Here is a 7,962-nt window from a genome sequence, read left to right as displayed (position 1 = left end):
CATGCTGTCGTCCTTTAATTTGTATCTGTGTATGTGTGAAATACTCTAAACATTTAAGAAGGGACAACAAGGATATTAGGAGGGATGTCTGGGCAGGGCAGTGTGAAGGTGTCATCCAATACTCCCTACAAAAACAAGTATAAAACTAAAATGGTCACAAACAGCCATCTGGGGGCTCTGGTAATTGACCAACAGCAGGCAAGAAATTGAGAAATATTGATATTTGAAAAACCTCTAGAGCTGCAGGTTAAGAACCACTGACATCTGTAGCTTTGCTGCCTGCAGCTTCTCCACTCACCAGACCTCCCAGTGTCTCTAGTACCAATCAGCCTTGGAAACCAGTGGCCCGAGGGGCTGAACTCAATGATGGGGGCCGGAGGGGCGGGGGAGGAGGCTGCAAAAACACGTGACTTTGTCACTCACCGGTGGTGAACTGGGAAGGAAACTCGGTGGAAACCCAGGGTTGCTGGCCTGAGGTTTCCCTTCACATAGGGCAAAGTGGCCCACCAGTAGGAATTTAATGGGGAGTCCCTGCAACTGAGGAAGCCATGGAAGGGCCTTCACTGGGAAGGGGACCAAGAGAGCCTGGTGGGAAGAAAAGCCTTAAGCCATCGTGAGACTGGCCTTTGAGAGTTCTCAATCCACACGCAGATCCACTGCAATGGATGGAAACAATTTGGGCTTGAGGAGTTTAACGAGCACAGTCTCTACTGACCACTAAGCCATGCAGGAACACCCTCTGGGAAGCCAGAGTAAAAAAGATGAAAATAGCAGTGCTTTTTTTGGGCGCCATGCTCTGTGGCATGTGGGATCTTAGTTCCCCTATCAGGAATTGAACCCTTGCCCCCTACATTGGGAGCACAGTCTTAACCACTGGGTCACCAGGGAAGCTCCCCCAAAAGATAAAAATAATATAAAAACAGCAGAACCGTCAGCAGTTGCAATCTCTCCTGAGGGACACAGATTTCTCAGCTTAAATCCAATCAAGTTTCTAAAAATCAGAAAAATATCAGAATCAATAGCACTATAAGTATAATCTAAATTGTCCAGATTTCAGCCAAAAATTAGGAGTGAAGCAAAGAAGAAAGTGTGACCCATACATAGGAACAAAGCAGTTAGGAGAAACTGCATGGGTCTAAGTGTTGAATTTAGCCAACAAAAACTTCAAAGCAGTGATTGTAAATGCAAAAATTAAAGGAAAGTGTGTTTAAAGGATACAGAATAAATACTTGCATGCTCACTACCTAGCTTTATCAGATCTTACCATAATGCGGTATTTTCTAAAGAACTTTAAAAACTTTTTACTAACATTTTAGATGTAGACACAAAAGTAAAGAGAGAGGCACAATGAACCCATTAACTATCACCAGCTTCAATGATTATCAACTCAAGATTGACTTTCAACTCTCATTTCACTTACTTCCCTTTTTTAGTTTGAAAGCATTTTCACATAGCATGTCTTAAAACTGTAATAACTGAAGAGTCAGTCTTGTTTCTTTTTGTAGAACAATAGAAATGGTCAAATAATGCATGCCTCTTCTGTTTCAGAATTCTCTGGGAGTGTTGTTAAAATTTGACATCCCATCTGCATCCATGGAGAAGTTTCTACAGTCTCTCCTAATTTTGGTGTTAAAAGCCCATTCTTTTGTGTAACATGGTGACATGATATACGATAGTTGTATACATTTTTTATTTTATTTAGCAATTAAAAGCTGATAGCATAATAATATTCTCTCTAATTTGTGAAGGGGTCGATTTTTACTGCTCTGGTAAATTCAAGAATCTGAGAGTCACTTGTTTTGTGTAGACCATAAATAGGAAATGAGGTAATTTGGATATCATTCTATTATAAAGTTATATTTAAAATATTAAGTTTGCCCCAAACCTCAATCCATTATGTGTCAGGAAGCAAACAGGCCCAAAGGAAACAGAGATGACAAATTAGCAGAATGCTATTAGCTATATTTTTTGCATGTTGCTCTGGTGGGGCCCCATGGCAAAGAGTGTGCTTACCTAAAATCTTTTTGTAAAGATCTCATATTTTATACTTGGTTATATGTTAAAACCACAATCAGTTAAAACAATCCATGAGAAAAGTCCAAGTATTTTCACGATTTGCTGAATTTCCTGAGAATTCCAAGTATGTGCAAAAAATCCTGACATCCTCGAAAAGTTGGTTACATTAAAGAACACATGAGACCACACGTATCAGGAGAAGAAATCTTGGAGCAAAAGTTCAGAAACCTGTGTTCCAGTCCCTATTCTGCCCCTAATGATATGAACTTGGGTAAAATTGGATCAATTCATCTCTCTGGGCCTTAGTTTTCACCTTTTTAAAATTAGGGGGTTACAGTAAACGAGTTATAAGTTTCAGGACTTGGTCACCTCCTCCAGGCAATGTTCTTTTTTAACATTCTCAAGACTGGTGGGGGTCAATACTTGCACTGTTGACCATTCAGTGCCTCATGGGAAAGAGAAAGAGGGAGAGTGGAGAGAGAGAAAGAACTAACCTTTTCTGAGGGCCTACTGTGCCTCAGCATCTGCTAGGTGCTTTATGAACACTATCTCCTTTAAAATACTGTGATATATTTTTGCTCCCTGCCTCCCTTTTTTTTCATTGCCCTGTGAGGCATGTGGGATCTGAGTTCATGACCAGGGGTCACTCGTGCCCCCTGCTTTGAAAGTGTTGGATCTTACCACTGGACCCATTTTACAGCTGACAACTTGTAGCTCAGCAAGGTTAAAAACTTTAGCTTAGAGTCCTGCATTTGTCCAGCTTCTTCAGAGAAACAGAACCAATACTTTTAAAGGTCATTGTATGTTTAACATAAGCATGACAAAGGAGGGAAGAAACCATGAAGGACGGGAAGAAGTCATCTAAATACTTAAAAATGCGAAATGCACGTGTTTCCAAACATATCATAAAGAAGATTAAAAGGCAAAAGACAAACTGAGGAAAATATTTGCACTACAAATGACAATAGAGAAATATCTTCACTATGGAATAAAGATGGGAAAAGAAAGTAGAGAAACTGAGCATTAAGCTGATGCTCCTAATGGTTTCTAGCAGAGGCTGCTATTGTTCTTCAGTTGCTAAGGCATGTCCGACTCTTTGTGACCCCGTGGACTGCAGCATGCCAGCCTTCCCTGTCCTCCACTATCTCCCAGAATTTTCTTAAATTCATGTGCATTGAATCAGCGATGCTATCTAACCATCTCATCCTCTGCCACGCCTTTCTCCTTTTGCCTTCCATCTTTCCCAGCATCAGGGTCTTTTCCAATGAGTTAGCTCTTCACATCAGGTGGCCGAAGTATTGGAGCTTCAGCTTCAGCATCAGTCCTTCCAATGAATATTCGGAGTTGATTTCCTTTAGGATTGACTGGTTTGATCTTGTTGCAGTCCAAGGGACTTTCAAAAGTCTTCTCCAGCACCACAGTTTGAAAACATCAGTTCTTCGGCGCTCAGCCTTCTTTATGGTTCTCTCACATTCATACATGTCTGCTGGAAATACCATAGCTTTACCTAAATGGACCTTTGTCAGCAAAATGATGTCTTTGCTTTTTAATACTCTCTCTGAAAAAAAGTGAAAGTGTTAGTCACTCAGTCATGTCTGACTCTGCAACCCATGGACTGTAACCTGCCAGGCTTCTCTGTCCATGGAATTTTCCAGGCAAGAATACTGGAGTGGGTAGCCATTCCCTTCTCCAGGGGATCTTCCTGACCCAGGTCTCCTGCATTATAGGCTATCTAGGTTTGTCATAGCTTTCCTTTCAAGAAGCAGAGGTTGCTACTTGTCCTCTCATATCCATTCTCTGCTTTCACAGTGGGAGAACTCCAGATTTTTAGGTAAGTAGTTTGTGATCTTTCAGAATACAGACTACCTCTCCCAGTGTCCCTTCCCCTGAAGTGTGACTATCAATTTCTATCCTGCTTCCTGAATTGTGGGTGTGGTTGTAATGTGTCATATCGGACAAGGTAGAGGAACGTCTAGAGAATGCCAAGCAATAAGATGAAAGAAGCTTGAATCTCTGGTACCTTAAAGATAGAGCTTCCATACTAGTTAGCCCTAGACTACCAACTTATAGAGCATAATATGAGAACATGTGTCACTTTACCAGCAAATATTGAGCTATTTCTATTAAAAATATTGAGCTATTTCTATTAAAAAAAGAAAAGAAACCACAAAGCACCACCCTTCAAAGCAAAGTGAAGTGAAAGTTGTTCAGTCATGTCCGACTCTTTGCGACCCCATGGACTATACAGTCCATGGAATTTTCCAGGCCAGAATGCTGGAGTGGGTAGCCATTCCCCCCAAACCAAAAACCACCACTAGGGTGGAATCATTTTGATTTTTTTATTAGTTCATGGGAATAAACTAATACATGTCTGATAAGATAGGAGACGTGTCCAGTAAGTCAGGAGAAGAAATGGATTGGGGGAAATACTCCATAAGTAGTTGAACATTTGGGTCTGCAGAGCAAGAGACAAGTCAGGGATGTGAGAGGTATTTATTTCAGTGTTGTGTGTAAAATGCTGACAGTTTATGAGACTGATGTCCTATAATAGCTATGGGACCAGTGATCCCAGGACAAGAAGGTAGTACCAAAGAGTAGAAAGGCTGGATCTAACTTTGTGGAACTCCTTTGCTTATTAGGGAGGAGGAGATAAAAGGGGCTGTGTCTGGAGAAAGTGTAGTCAGGGTCACATGAGGAAAACCAGGGTAACTTAGAGTCATGGACACAAGAGAGAAGATGGGTCATCAATGGTCAAACACTTCAAAGTGAGACAGGAAAGGGGCACATCCTTTAAAAGAATGACATAGCCCAAGGACATGACATAGCCCAAGGACATGACATAAACTGATTAAAGCCAACTAGGTTCAAGATGGCGGGCAAGTTGTCTTTCACTAGACCTTGAGTCTCAGTACACGTTCACTGTAACACATCAGCGTGCTCCATGATACACCAACAGGCACTCTGACCATAGAGGTCAAAAAGTTCACTCCCATGAACTAATAAAATTCCTGGAAATCCCCACCCCATCCCCCAAAACGTGACAACCCCATACCCTGGTGCCACGCTTACCCTCTGAGATGCCCCACACTCTGTTTATAGAGTGTGTTTCCTCCCTGAATAGACCTTCTTTCGCTTTACTGTGGCTCTTTCTTGAACTCTTTCCTGCAAGAAGCCAAGAGCCTATACTTGGTGGCAGTCCCAGGGACTCAGACGTAATCTGGGAAGTGACCATTCTCTCACGCCCCCTTCTCTGTTCTGCAACAAAACAGACAAAGGAATAGTCAGCACAGAGTAAAGGTCACTGTTTTGGCCGTGAGATCACTAGGAAACTTAGGGAGCACCATTTGGGAGGACTGGTGGGACATGGTGAGATTTCAGAGGGTTAAGTCGGACTAGCTGGTGAGGAGGCGATGGACTGAGACATCTGCTGGAGGGAGGAGGAGAGCAGAAGCCACTGGGGGATCAGGACAATAACTTCCCGCCTCCCCAGGGTAGGAGGACCTGTGGAGTGGGGCTGCTGCCCAATGCCATTCTTCAACACTGGCTGTCATTTTAGTTTTCGTGTTGTTTGGGGCCAAGTTTGGACAATATGAGCAGCAAAGAAAATAGAAAGAGATGGTAATGATAGAAGAGCCCAGGGAGTTCCGGGGTGTTCCTGAGCAGCGAGGGTGAAGAGGAACCAGCTGAATAAGAGCAAAGTCAGGGGAAGCAAGGCTTGGTCAGCTGGAGGCAATGTTGATTCTAGAACCATCTGGCTTGATCTTGGCTTTAATCTGGACTCTTTACTGTCTGTGTGGCTCTAATCTCTCTGGGTTTGTTTTTCCTTCTGCAAAAAGAAGAGTTTTCCTATTTGACAGAGTTATTGTGGGGGGTCAAAGGAGAGGATGTGTGGAGAGCCCAGCACAACTGTGGACATTTAATATTGCCCCCTTCCCCATTTTACTTTTTTCCTAGAAAGACATTGCAATGTGGTTATTTTTTTGACAATGAAAAAATAAACAATTTAGTATTAATCATCAAAATCTATCATTGAATGTCTAATTTTGTGAATCCCCTGCCACCAATTTTAAGCATTATCTTAAAAAAAAAAAAGACAACTTTTTTTTGGTGTGGACTGTTTTTAAAGTCTATATTGTATTTGTTACAATATATTGTTTCTGTTTTACGTTTTGTGACCATGAAGTATGTGGGATCTTATCTCCCTGACCAAGGATCGAACCTGCACCCCCTGCATTGGAAGGTGAAGTTTTAACCACTGCCAGGAAAGTCCGAAAGTATTATCTTTAAAAAAAAAAAAAAGTCCATCTGTCTTCCAACCTGTGGCCTTGTGAACAAATTGAGCTCCACTGGAGCCAGGAAAGTTCCATCCAGCAGGTGATAACCATTTACATTTATACTACAATTTACATGTTGTTTGCTGTTCTGTAGTTGTGATGTATTTGATTCTGATGATGGGAGGTGGGGCAGAGGTTTAGATCCTTATTTTGTAATGAAAAACCAAAAACAAACAAAGAACTCTTAGGAAAGGAAGTTCTGAGAAACCAACCACAATCACTTGGCGGTTCATGATCAACAAATCTCATTTTCTTTTTTAAAATAGAATTGCTAAAAATAAAGTAAAAATAAAATACAATTGCTAAATCAGGAAATGTGATTTTTTTTAAAAAAGTGCATTTTGATGTTAGCCGGACATCTGACAAAGTCTCTCACCCAGTCTTTGTGGACAGGTTGCAGAAATGTAAGCTGAGTGAGAGGAGTTGGTGGCACCCCAAATTAGACAATCAGCAGTGGCCCCAAAATGTTGACAAAATAAGTGGATCTGTGCCGACCTGGACTGAGGGCTTCACTCCAGCACCTGTCCCAGTAAATTTTTTATTGATAACTCTGATAAAGTCATGACAGTCAAGATCAACATATCTGTAGTTGTTAAAGCTGAGTGACACTTAATACTTTAGACAGGAGAAGTCATCTTGAAAAATGATCCTGAACAATGGATGAAAATTTAATAGAGATGCGTGCAGACCTTGTCTTCCTTAAAAAAAATTAGCAACCCAAGCGTGGGATGGAGGAGACAGTGTTGAACAGTCTGTGGACCGCAGGTTGTTCCACTGGTGCAAGTTCAGTGCAAAGCAAGAGGAGATGCAGCTCAGGGAGGAGACAGACTCAGCTGCTGCAGGGTCATGTGATCTGCAGGGGTTGGTGGGGAGGGTGTTGTCCAGCCTGGGGAAGAGGATCCCAGTAGGGGCAAGGGGTGGAACTGTTTTCACGAAAAGGAAGTTGGTTACATAGAAGAGGGAATAGCCCATGGCTGCAGAGGGGAGAATTATTAATAGAAACCATGCAAGATAGTAACCCATCGCTGTTGTTCAGGCTCTCGACTCTTTGCAGCCCCAAACTACAGCCCGCCAGGCTTCCCCGTCCTTCACCATCTCCTGGAGTTTGCTCAAACTCATGTCCATTGAGTTGGTGATGTCATCCAACCATCTCGTCCTCTGTCGCCCCCTTTTCTTCCTGCCCTCAGTCTTTCCCAGCATCAGGGTCTTTTCCAGATTTGGATTCCATGCAAGACAGAACTTTCTAGCCATTTGACCTGCTCAATAGTGAGTGGGGCTGTTTCGGCCATGGAAGTGGATAATTTACTAGTTATTAAAGATATTTTGGGGAGCAGTGTGTATGGGTGGGAATTTAGATACAGTGACCATCATGAGGGTAAAGGGCTTCCCTCGTCACTTAGTCCATAAAGAATCTGCCTGCAGTGAAGGAGACCCAGGTTCCATCCCTGGTTTGGGAAGATCACCTGGAGAAGGAAATGGCAACCCACTCCAGTATTCTTGCTTGGAAAATCCCATGGAGCCTGGTGGGCTGCAGTCCATGGGGTCACAAAGAATAGGGCACAATTGAGTGACTAACACTTTTTTTCATTCCCACAGCCACCCTGAGACATAA

The sequence above is a fragment of the Cervus elaphus genome, chromosome 13 (assembly GCF_910594005.1).
Source record: "Cervus elaphus chromosome 13, mCerEla1.1, whole genome shotgun sequence".
NCBI lineage: Eukaryota > Metazoa > Chordata > Mammalia > Artiodactyla > Cervidae > Cervus > Cervus elaphus.
Note: the sequence above shows the minus strand (reverse complement) of the source record.